Here is a 12,385-nt window from a genome sequence, read left to right on the forward strand (position 1 = left end):
GGACTGTGTAAATGGTACGGTTGGGTTACCCATGCCCGTATTGATGAGAATCCCGCAATAAGGGGACATGATCTCTGCTTTGACAAGACGTGCCAATGGCAACCACGTCTCAAAACGTGGAGCGGCAGACAAAAAATGGTTCGAAATCATGACCGGACAGATGTGATGTCATGTTACAAAAAGTTGTCAGCGGATTGGACTCGTGTAAAATTATCTTCTCTCTCCGGTTGTGTGCGGTGTGTGTGTTACAGGTCCGGACACGTCGATACATCCGAAGACAATCCTGGAGTTCGGAAAGGGGAACCCTCCTTGCAATGCCGAAGACAAATCTGTGCCCTCGACTCCTCGTCATTGAAGCCAGGTTCAGGGGCTACTGAGGGAGTCCTGGACTAAGGGGCCCTTGGGCGTCCGGCCTGTTAGCCATGGGCCGGACTGATGGGCTGTGAGGATACGAAGACCGAAGACTGCACCCGTGTCCGGATGGGACTCTCCTTGGCGTGGAAGGCAAGCTTGGCGGCTGAATATGTAGATTCCTTTCTTTGTAACCGACCTTATGTAACCCTAGATCCTCCTGGTGTCTATATAAACCGAAGGACTTAGTCCGGAAAGGGAGATACTCATTACCATAGTCATACAGGCTAGACTTCTAGGGTTTAGCCATTACGATCTCGTGGTAGATCAACTCTTGTAATACTCATATCCATCAAGATCAATCAAGCAGGAAGTAGGGTATTACCTCCATAGAGAGGGCCCGAACCTGGGTAAACATAGTGTCCCTTGTCTCCTATTACCATCGACCTTAGACGCACAGTTCGGGACCCCCTACTCGAGATCCGCCGGTTTTGACACCGACACCAGGAAATCCATTCCAAACAAAGTCCAAACAAGACAAAAAAATTTGATGATTTTTTTGGACATAACGAGACCCTAGAAGCTTTAGGAGGAGACCAGACGATGCACGAGGGAGCCACAAGGCAAGGGGCATGCCCTGGGGGGTAGGACGCGCCCAGATGCCTTATGACCCACTTGTGGCTTTGATTGCTCTAATTCCTGGCCTATAAATTCCCTAATATCCAGAAACACTCTAAGCAAGACCCGAAACAATTCTTCCACTGCCGCAAGCCTATGTTCCGAAGAGATCCCATCTGGAGGCCTCCATCGGTACTCCACCGGTGGGGGAACCCATTGGGGAGGCAATCTTCATCAACCTTGTTGCCTCCATGATGATGTGTGATTAGTTCCCACAGGACCTACAGGTCCATAACAATAGCTAGATGGCTCTCTCTCTCTCTCTCTCTCTCTCTCTCTCTCTTGATCTTCAATACAATGATCCCATCTGAGATCAATCCAATGTAAACTTTTGCGATGCGTTTGTTGGGATCTGATATGACCAGGTTATTCACTGAAAGTATTTGAATCTCTTTGAAGTTTCTCTTATGTGTAATTTTATAGCTATGTATGCTTTCTGATCCATGAGTTTTCTTTAGCCAAGTTAATAATTAGATCTTTAGAGGGAGTGTGCATATTAGTAGGTTCAGTCTTGTGGCATCTTTACTCTATGGCAGGAGGGGTTGCAAGGCACATATGTATTGTTGCTACTAAGGATAAAATGATGGGGCTTGAACATATTGCTTGATCTTATTTTGTCTACATCATGTCATCTTGCTTAATGCGTTACTATGTTTGTCATGAAGTTAATACTTTGATATGCTTGCTGAATAGCAGTCTTGAGGTGGAGTAATAGTAGTAGACATCAATAAGTTTAACGATCTACTTGTCACAGACATAATGCCTATATATTATGATGCTATGGATGGTCATCATAACTATGCGCTTTTTTGTCAATTGCCCAACAGTAATTTGTTTACCCACCGATGCTATTAATGAGAGAGATGCCTCTAGTGAACGCTATGGTCCCGGGTCCATTCACCTCTATATTAAAACAAATCTTGTAATTCCTTGTTGCTTTGTTTTTCTTTTATCTATTATATCTACCACTACCAGATTTGATACTTGCAACTAGCAAGAACAAGGGGAGTGATGCCCCCTTGCCTTTGTTGGCTACAAGCATTTGCTTTGTATGTGTGCAGGTACAGTCGACATTGTCTATGTTCCGTCTTCTTCCGGCTCGAAAAACCTTGGTTCTTAACTAAGGGAATACTATCTGTTACTATACCACATCACCCTTTCACTTTGGGGAATCCCAACACTATTAAAAATAGTAGTTTCCCCTAAGCACGAGGGAGAGAGTCGGATCGGGGCCAAGACAATGCCTCCATGGACAGGACGATGCCTGTGGGCATCGCCGTTGTCAACCTCGGACATCCACTACTAGGGAAAAGCCTAGCAGTAGCACGGGTCTAAGGTGTATCAGTAGTGCGGGGTCCCGCGCTACTAATACGGCACTACAGCTCACTTGTAGCAGTAGCGCGTGTTTGAAAGCACAAGTGCTCCCTGGGTGGTTTTGGTAATTAATGTCAATATATCTCTTGTTGGACTAATGTTTTCATCTAGTGTATTTCAGACAAGTTCAACAGATGGAGTGGCGTGGACAAGAGGATATGGAACCCCTTGAAGGTGCTAAAGGCAAAGGATTGGCTCAAGCTCAAAAGCTCAAGACTCTACTTTTTACTTTTAGTGATCCAAGATCACATTGAGTCCATAGGAAAGCCAATACTATTAAAAGGGGATGAGATGTTGCTTAATGGCTCACTTGCTCAAAGTGCTTAGTGATATGCTCCAAAACCCTCAACCACTTTCTCATATCCACATATGTCCCAAACCAAAAGTCAAACTCGGCCCCACCGAAACATTCTATCCGGCACCACCGAGTTCAGTTGACATGGCCACTTCGAGAAACCCTAATCAATTCGGTCTCACCGATGGGATCCCGGTCTCACCGAGATGGGCTTGCAAACTCTCTGGTGCCAGTTGCATTTATTCGGTCCCACCAAGATTTGTAATCGGTCTCACCGAGTTTGCCTGACCAACTCTCTGTTTTGCTTATTACCAAAAATCGGTCCCACCGAGTTTGTGTAATCAGTCAAACAGAGATGAGGTTTTACCCTAACCCTAGCACATCGGTCCCACCGAGTTGATCATGTCGGTCCCACCGAAATGCCTAACGGTTACATTATGAACTAAATCGGTCTGACCGAGCTTTCTGATTCGGTCCCATCGAGTTTGGTGAATTGTGTGTAACGGTTAGATTTTGTGTGGAGGCTATAAATACCCCTCCACCCACTCTTCATTCGTGGAGAGAGCCATCAGAACATGCCTACACTTCGAACATACATTTTATGAGAGAGAACCACCTACACTTGTGTTGAGATCAAGATATTCCATTCCAACCACATAAATCTTGATCTCTAGCCTTCCCCAAGTTGCTTTCCACTCAAATCATCTTTCCACCAAATCCAATCCTATGAGAGAGAGTTGAGTGTTGGGGAGACTATCATTTTGAAGCACAAGAGCAAGGAGTTCATCATCAACACACCATCTACTACCTTTTGGAGAGTGGTGTCTCCTAGATTGGTTAGGTGTCACTTGGGAGCCTCCGTCAAGATTGTGGAGTTGAACCAAGGAGTTTGTACGGGCAAGGAGATCGCCTACTTCGTGAAGATCTACCCTCGTGAGGCAAGTGCTTCGTGGGCGACGACCATGGTGGGATAGACAAGGTTGCTTCTTCGTGGACCCTTCGTGGGTGGAGCCCTCCGTGGACTCGCGCAACCATTACCCTTCGTGGGTTGAATTCTCCATCAACGTGGATGTACGATAGCACCACCTATCGGAACCACGGATAAAAAATCTCCGAGTCTACATTGCGTTTGCACACTCCAATCCCATCCCTTTACATTCTTGCAATTTGCATGGTTTACTTTCCGCTGCTCATATACTCTTGTCATGCTTGCTTGATATGTATTATGAATATTTAAACATGTGCTAAAACTCCACCTCAACTCAAAGAAATTAAAAACTGCAACTTTTCTTGCTTAGAGTCTATTCACCCCCCCCTCTAGACACCTCTTCTCAATCCTTTCAATTGGTATCAGAGCATTGGTCTCTATTGCTTTGGTTTAAACACCTTTGGAGGAAGATGGATGTGTCTACGTTGGGGAGTCTTAGACATAGAGTGCCTATACTTGATGAAGAGTACTTTCATGAGTGGAGAAATGAGATGCTTGAGATTTTCAATGAATATCACTTGAACAAGTACATTACTAGTCCTTGCATTCCCCCTAGTGATCCTTTGCAACCCACTCCCGATGAGGATCTTGACATGATTCGCAATCTTAGAACTATCAATCTTATCATTAGAGGATTGCCCAAAAATTTGATTGCTAGCTTACCTACTCTTGATTGTGCCTACACTATATGGAGATTTCTTGAGGAACGCCTTCCAAACTATTCCTTGAAAAATCTAGATGAGATTCTCCATAAGTCTATTGCCTTGAATAGGATGAGTACTAGTGATCCTAAGTTTGATGATTGTCTATTTGAGCTTCGTGATCTCATGCGTGCCAAAGGAGATGTTGGAATTCTCAGCAATATCATTTCCGAAGTCATTATAATCCATAGAGATGAACATTGTTACGGTCATACTTCTAATGAATCACCTTTTCTAGGAAACGATCAATCACAAGATGATGTTGAATATGGATACTATGATGAGGATGATGATAGTGACTTTGATCTCGATGAGTCTATGAGACACTTTGGTCTTATGGCTAATCTTCGTGGCTACATGGCTAGAGGAAAGGAATGGTCCTTGATAGTGGATGTACTGATCATATGACCGGAGATAAGGATATGTTTCGTGAGCTTGCTGAAAACAACGACCCTCGGAAGTATGTCACTTTTGGTGATAACTCAAAGGGTAAGGTGGTTGGCCTTGGTAAGGTGGCCATCTCACATGATAGCTCCATACAAAATGTTATGCTTGTTGAATCTCTTGGCTACAATTTACTTTTTGTATCTAGACTTGCTAACTTTGGTTTCAATGTCCTATTTACTGAAGTAAATTGCCAAGTGTTTCGTAGAGATAATCATAAAATGGTCTTTACCGATATACGTAGAGGTGATCTTTACATTGTTGACTTCTCTAAAAAGGCTCAACCTAGAACTTGCTTTATTGCTAAATCTTCAAAAGGTTGGTTATGGCATAGAAGGTTAGGTCATGTGGGCATGCGAAATCTTGATAAGATTATTAAAGGTGATCATATCCTTGGAGTGAAAGATGTTATATTTGACAAGGATAGATTGTGCAGTGCTTGTCAAGCAGGAAAACAAGTAGGAGGAAGTCACCCCATGAAGAACATCATGACCACGAGAAGACCGCTCGAGCTACTTCATATGGATCTTTTTGGTCCCAATGCCTACAAAAGTCTCGGTGGTAACTCATTCGGTCTAGTAATAGTCGATGATTTTTCAAGATTTACGTGGGTGTTGTTTCTTGATGATAAATCGCAAGTTCAAAAGATCTTCAAGAGCTTCGCTAGGAAGGCCCAAAACCAATTTGAAGCGAAGATCAAGAAGGTTTGCAGTGACAACGGAACGGAGTTCAAGAACGCAAATGTGGATACCTTTCTTGACGAAGAGGGGATTTCACATGAGTTCTCGGCTACGTACACGCCTCAATAAAATGGATTTGTTGAAAGGAAGAACCGGACTCTTATTGAGATGGCAAGAACGATGCTTGATGAGTACAAGGCTCCAAAACACTTTTGGGCAGAAGCGGTTGAGACGGCTTGTCACGCAACAAATTGCTTGTATCTTCACAAGCTACTCGGCAAGACGGCATACGAGATCCTCACCGGTAACAAACCCCAAGTTGGATACTTTCGAGTATTTGGCTCAAAGTGTTACATTCTTGATAAGCATCGTCGTTCTAAATTTTCTCCTAAATCTCATGAGGGTTTCCTACTTGGTTATGGCTCAAACTCACACACTTACCATGTTTACAACAATTTCAACCGAAAGGTTGAAGAGACGGTAGATGTGAAGTTTGATGAATCTAATGGCTCGCAAGTAGAGCAATTGCCAATTGATGTAGGAGACAAAGATCCTTCGGAAGCCATCCAAGACTTGTCTATTGGCAAGATTCATCCAACGGAGGTGAAGGAGAGTACCTCATCCGTCCAAGTGGAAGCTTCTACCTCACGACAAGGTGAACCAAGAGTTGACACAGAAGCATCCACAAGTGGGACACATCAAGATGAAGAAAACGAGGAAGTACACCAAGATGAACCTCATCAACCTCCTTCTCCACCACGACAAGAGAACAACAACGTCAACAATGAAGAAGGCCAAGAAGAAGAACAAGATGATGAAGAAGATGTTCCACCCCGATCAAAACAAAAGCTCTCATGAGTTAGAGCAAGAGTTGCCAGTGACCACCCCGTTGAGCAAATCTACAATGACATTCAAACATGGAGAATCACTCGCTCTAAATCTCGTTTGGCTAATTTTTGTGAACACTATTCATTCATCTCTAGCATTGAACCTATTAAGGTTGAAGAAGCATTGGAAGATCCGGATTGGATAAATGCTATGCATGAAGAGCTACACAACTTTGAAAGAAACCAAGTGTGGACATTGGTTGAGAAGCCTGACAACAACCACAACATCATCAGTACCAAATGGGTGTTTCGCAACAAACAAGATGAAGATGGTCAAGTCGTTCGCAACAAAGCACGTCTCGTCGCCCAAGTCTACACTCAATTCGAAGGTATGGACTACGGTGAGACATATGCCCCGGTTGCTAGACTTGAGTCCATCCGCATGTTACTTGCCTATGCTAATCACCATGATATCACCTTGTACCAAATGGACATTAAAAGTGATTTTCTAAATGGTGAAATTGAGGAGGAAGTTTATGTTAAACAACCTCCCGGCTTTATCAATCCTAAGAAACCCGATCATGTTTACAAACTCCACAAAGCTCTTTATGGTCTTAAACAAGCTCCTAGAGCGTGGTATAAATGCTTGACCAAGTTTCTTAGTGAAAAAGGCTTTGAAATTGGAAAAATAGATTCTACTCTTTTTACTAAAAGGGTTAATGGTGAATTATTTGTGTGCCAAATTTATGTTGATGATATCATATTTGGTTCGACTAACCCTCATTTTAGTCAAAAGTTTGGGAAGCTAATGTCAAAGAAGTTTGAGATGTCTATGATGAGTGAACTCAAGTTCTTTCTTGGTTTGCAAATCAAGCAAACTAAGGAAGGCACCTTTGTTTCTCAAACAAAGTACACCAAGGACTTATTCAAGAAGTTCAACATGCAAGAAAGCAAAGGTATGAAAACTCCCATGCCTACTAATGGACATCTTGACTTGACCAAGGATGGCAAATCGGTTGACCAAAAGGTTTACCGATCTATGATTGGTTCATTGTTATATCTATGTGCCTCCCGTCCCGACATCATGCTAAGTGTGTGCATGTGTGCACAATATCAAGCGCCCCCCAAAGAATTTCATCTTAAAGCTGTGAAAAGGATAGTGAGATACTTAATACATACACCAATTTTTGGCATTTGGTATCCTAAGAGGTCGTCTTTTGATCTTGTTGGCTATTCTGATTCGGACTATGCCGGAGACAAGGTTGATAGAAAGTCCACTTCGGGTACTTGTCAATTTCTTGGCAGATCTCTTGTGTCTTGGTCCTCCAAGAAACAAAACTTGGTATCCTTAACCACCGCCGAAGCAGAATACATTGCCGCCGGTTCATGTTGTGCTCAGTTACTTTGGATGACCCAAACTCTTAAAGATTATGGGATCAATGTGAAACATGTTCCATTGCTTTGTGACAATGAGAGTGCTATTAAGATTGCTCACAATCTCGTTCAACATTCTCGAACTAAGCATATTGAAGTTCGTCATCATTTCATTCGAGATCATGTTGCTAAAGGGGACATTGATCTTAAGCATGTTCGTACCGATAAGCAATTGGCGGATATATTCACCAAACCGCTTGATGAGAAAGTCTTTTGCCGTTTGAGAGGTGAATTGAACATCATTGATGCTTCAAACTTGGAGTAGGAACTCCATTTGGATATATGCAAGGCATGAGCCTATGACTAATCCTTGACTTTTTCTCTTATGATGATTATCATATTTCTTGGATACATTTGTACCCTTGCATGCTATCTAACCCTTGTAGGTACTTGGATGAATCTAAATTCATGGGATTGCAAACTCATTCACATCTTGAGCAATCTCTACATCACCAAGTCCCTACACCGTGGTGGTTGAAGACAAGGAAGCATGAAACCCTTCAACATATCCTTTGACAAATACTATATATCAAATTTCATGATTGTCATGTTGGATACACAAGTGATCTTCCTTGCAAGACTAACCCATGTAGGTAGATGAACTCAAATCCAAGTGGTGCTCTCAATTCTTGATGAGCTAAATCAACCTGGAGCAACCCACACAAGTTCAACTACATGATCAGGATCAACACCACCACCCAAGGTATGCTATTCCATCTTAGAGAAACTTTACCCAAGCCATGGGTCAAAGCAGCTCAACAAGATGCGAATACATCAAAATGCTTAATCGAAAAATGGTAACCCCATTTTGAGCTTAAACGTATGACTTATGATCAAGTGTTCTCACTTGATTCCTCAGTCAATATACTCTAACATAGGTGACTTTGTCACCGCCCAGTTCTAGATGAAGTTCTCTAGTGTTTCTTTTCTCTATTTCATTCTGCATTTCTTGCATCAAATTCATTGCAAATCCTTCAGTTAATTCCTTGCAAATCTTTGTGAGATCTTATTTGTCTAGTGAGCTGAGGTGACCATTGCTCTTTTTCTGTGTTGAACTCGGTCCCACCGGTTTGTCACTTTCGGTTCAACCGAACCCGTTCGGTGCAACTGAAGAAAACAACTTGGTGTCACCGATTGCACTGCAGAAAAGATAATTTCCCACTTGTTCCTACACTTTTGTTCCAGCTCCACTCAATGATTCTTGTCCTCTACCAGCATCACATTTTATATGCTGCTTTGCTCTGTGACTCAAGGACCAAACCTATTTTGACTCACACTCCAGAAGATCCCTTCTTGGAAATTGATGTCAAAGGGGGAGAGAGAGACCACATCAAAGCTTATTCTCTTCAAAAGGGGAAGAGAGAGAAAAAAGGAGAGAAAAGTAATCACATCAAAGGCCCCAGATGCTTGGTGTTCAAGAGGAGAGAAGTCACATGTCTTTAAGAGGGGAAAGAAATGTTTGTGTTATGCTTCTGTGATCTGATCTGTTTTGCTCTGATTTTGTTTCCCTATGATATCCCATTATCCAATATAAGATTCAGGGGGAGAAAGACTGCTAGGGAAGGACATCCTTGAATTCTTTGCATATCTTTTTATCTTTGGGGACATGCCTATATCAAATAGAGTACCTAGTACTCACTCTCTACATGTCATCCCAGTCTTGGTACTCTTGTGGTTCTTTTTGTTTGCTCTGTCTAGCAGATATATCTGTGTTATCTAACCTTGTATACTCATGTTCATCTCTTCCTAAGCCAACTCAAGACCACAAGGTAAATATATGCATCACACTCATGTGCATGAAGATCTCTTTCTATTGTACATATTGTTTGCAAGAAGGAATCATGAGCATGAAGTTACACTACATATTTGTACTCATTGCTTGCTCTGTCATGTTTATGCATTCACATGCTCTTACTTTGCATATTGACATGACTGCATACATGTAGGGGGAGCCTATGCATGTTACATATCTTTCCAAAGCTTTACCTACTATTCTCTTTATCTTTACCTAAAGCTTTGATCTATGTTGTCATCAATTACCAAAAAGGGGGAGATTGACAGCAAAAGTGCTCCCTGGGTGGTTTTGGTAATTAATGTCAACATATCTCTTATTGGACTAATGTTTTCATCTAGTGTATTTCAGACAAGTTCAACAGATGGAGTGGCGTGGACAAGAGGATATGGAACCCCTTCAAGGTGCTAAAGACAAAGGATTGGCTCAAGCTCAAAAGCTCAAGACTCTACTTTTTACTTTTAGTGATCCAAGATCACATTGAGTCCATAGGAAAGCCAATACTATTAAAAGGGTATGAGATGTTGCTTAATGGCTCACTTGCTCAAAGTGCTTAGTGATATGCTCCAAAATCCTCAACCACTTTCTCATATCCACATATGTCCCAAACCAAAAGTCAAACTTGGCCCCACCAAAACATTCTATCCGGCGTCACCGAGTTCAGTTGACATAGCCACTGCCAGAAACCCTAATCAATTCGGTCTCACCGATGGGATCCCGGTCTCACCGAGATGGGCTTGCAAACTCTCTGGTGCCTGTTGCATTTATTCGGTCCCACCAAGATTTGTAATCGGTCTCACCGAGTTTGCCTGACAAACTCTCTGTTTTGCTTATTACCAAAATTGGTCCCACCGAGTTTGTGTAATCGGTCAAACCGAGATGAGGTTTTACCCTAACCCTAGCACATCGGTCCCACCAAGTTGATCAAGTCGGTCCCACCGAAATGCCTAATGGTTACCTTATGAACTGAATTGGTCTGACCGAGTTTTTTGATTCGGTCCCACCGAGTTTGGTGAATTGTGTCTAACGGTTAGATTTTGTGTGGAGGCTATAAATACCCCTCCACCCACTCTTCATTCGTGGAGAGAGCCATCAGAACATGCCTACACTTCCAATATACATTTTCTGTGAGAGAACCACCTACACTTGTGTTGAGGTCAAGATATTGCATTCCAACCACATAAATCTTGATCTCCAGCCTTCCCCAAGTTGCTTTCCACTCAAATCATCTTTCCACCAAATCCAATCCTATGAGAGAGAGTTGAGTGTTGGGGAGACTATCATGTTGAAGCACAAGAGCAAGGAGTTCATCATCAACACACCATCTATTACCTTTTGGAGAGTGGTGTCTCCTAGATTGGTTAGGTGTCACTTGGGAGCCTCCGTCAAGATTGTGGAGTTGAACCAAGGAGTTTGTACGGGCAAGGAGATCGCCTACTTCGTGAAGATCTACCCTAGTGAGGCAAGTCCTTCATGGGCGACGGCCATGGTGGGATAGACAAGGTTGCTTCTTCATGGACCCTTCGTGGGTGGAGCCCTCCATGGACTCGCGCAACCGTTACCCTTCGTGGGTTGAAGTCTCCATCAACGTGGATGTACGATAGCACCACCTATCGGAACCACGGATAAAAAATCTCCGAGTCTACATTGCGTTTGCACACTCCAATCCCATCGCCTACTTCGTGAAGATCTACCCTAGTGAGGCAAGTCCTTCATGGGCGACGGCCATGGTGGGATAGACAAGGTTGCTTCTTCATGGACCCTTCGTGGGTGGAGCCCTCCATGGACTCGCGCAACCGTTACCCTTCGTGGGTTGAAGTCTCCATCAACGTGGATGTACGATAGCACCACCTATCGGAACCACGGATAAAAAATCTCCGAGTCTACATTGCGTTTGCACACTCCAATCCCATCCCTTTACATTCTTGCAATTTGCATGCTTTACTCTCCGTTGCTCATACACTCTTGTCATGCTTGCTTGATATGTATTGTGAATATTTAAACATGTGCTAAAACTCCACCTCAACTCAAAGAAATTAAAAACTGCAACTTTTCTTGCTTAGAGTCTATTCACCCCCCTCTAGACACCTCTTCTCGATCCTTTCAGGGTTGAAGCGTGCTACTGCTATACATAGGTAGCTGTAGCGGGCTTCACCAGAACGCGCTGGTGCTAATAGCTGTAGCACTTTTCCATAAGCAGCGTTACTGCTAAGTGCGCGCTGCTGCTAACTTCATTCCCCTCGCTACTGCTCGTTTTATTAGTTTATATTTTTTCTGCATATTTCTTTTGTATTTGTACAGGCTTTATAGAATAATCTCTTGCATATCATACACATACAAATGTAATCATAGCATACACATACAAATAGTCTCATCAAATCATGTCATCATCATAATCATCATCCAACACAAAGTGGTCTCTCGTCATCATCTCAAAATAGCGATACAAGTATCGAATACTTGCAACTACATCGTCATCCATCTAAACAATGATATACACGAGAAGAGCTATCACTATGAGTGAGAGCGGAACTATGCAGTACATGAGACGGCAGTTATGAGTCCTCTCTCGCGCTAGCGTGAACCTCAAGTAAGTAGCTTCTGCTTCTTGTCTGCTTTTGAACCCTTTATGGCTGGCGCCCAAGAACCAGTCCACTTGTGCCTGACACTTGGGCCACTCGTCGTACACTCCCGGAACCTTCCCTATATTCACGACATAGCACTGCTTCTTCGCCATCAAGGATCTAGGTACCTATTAGAGATGCATCTTGCATCAAGAGAATGTACAATCATATGCAACAAAACATACTTGAGCAACACA

This window comes from Triticum aestivum, chromosome 6D (assembly GCF_018294505.1).
Source record: "Triticum aestivum cultivar Chinese Spring chromosome 6D, IWGSC CS RefSeq v2.1, whole genome shotgun sequence".
NCBI lineage: Eukaryota > Viridiplantae > Streptophyta > Magnoliopsida > Poales > Poaceae > Triticum > Triticum aestivum.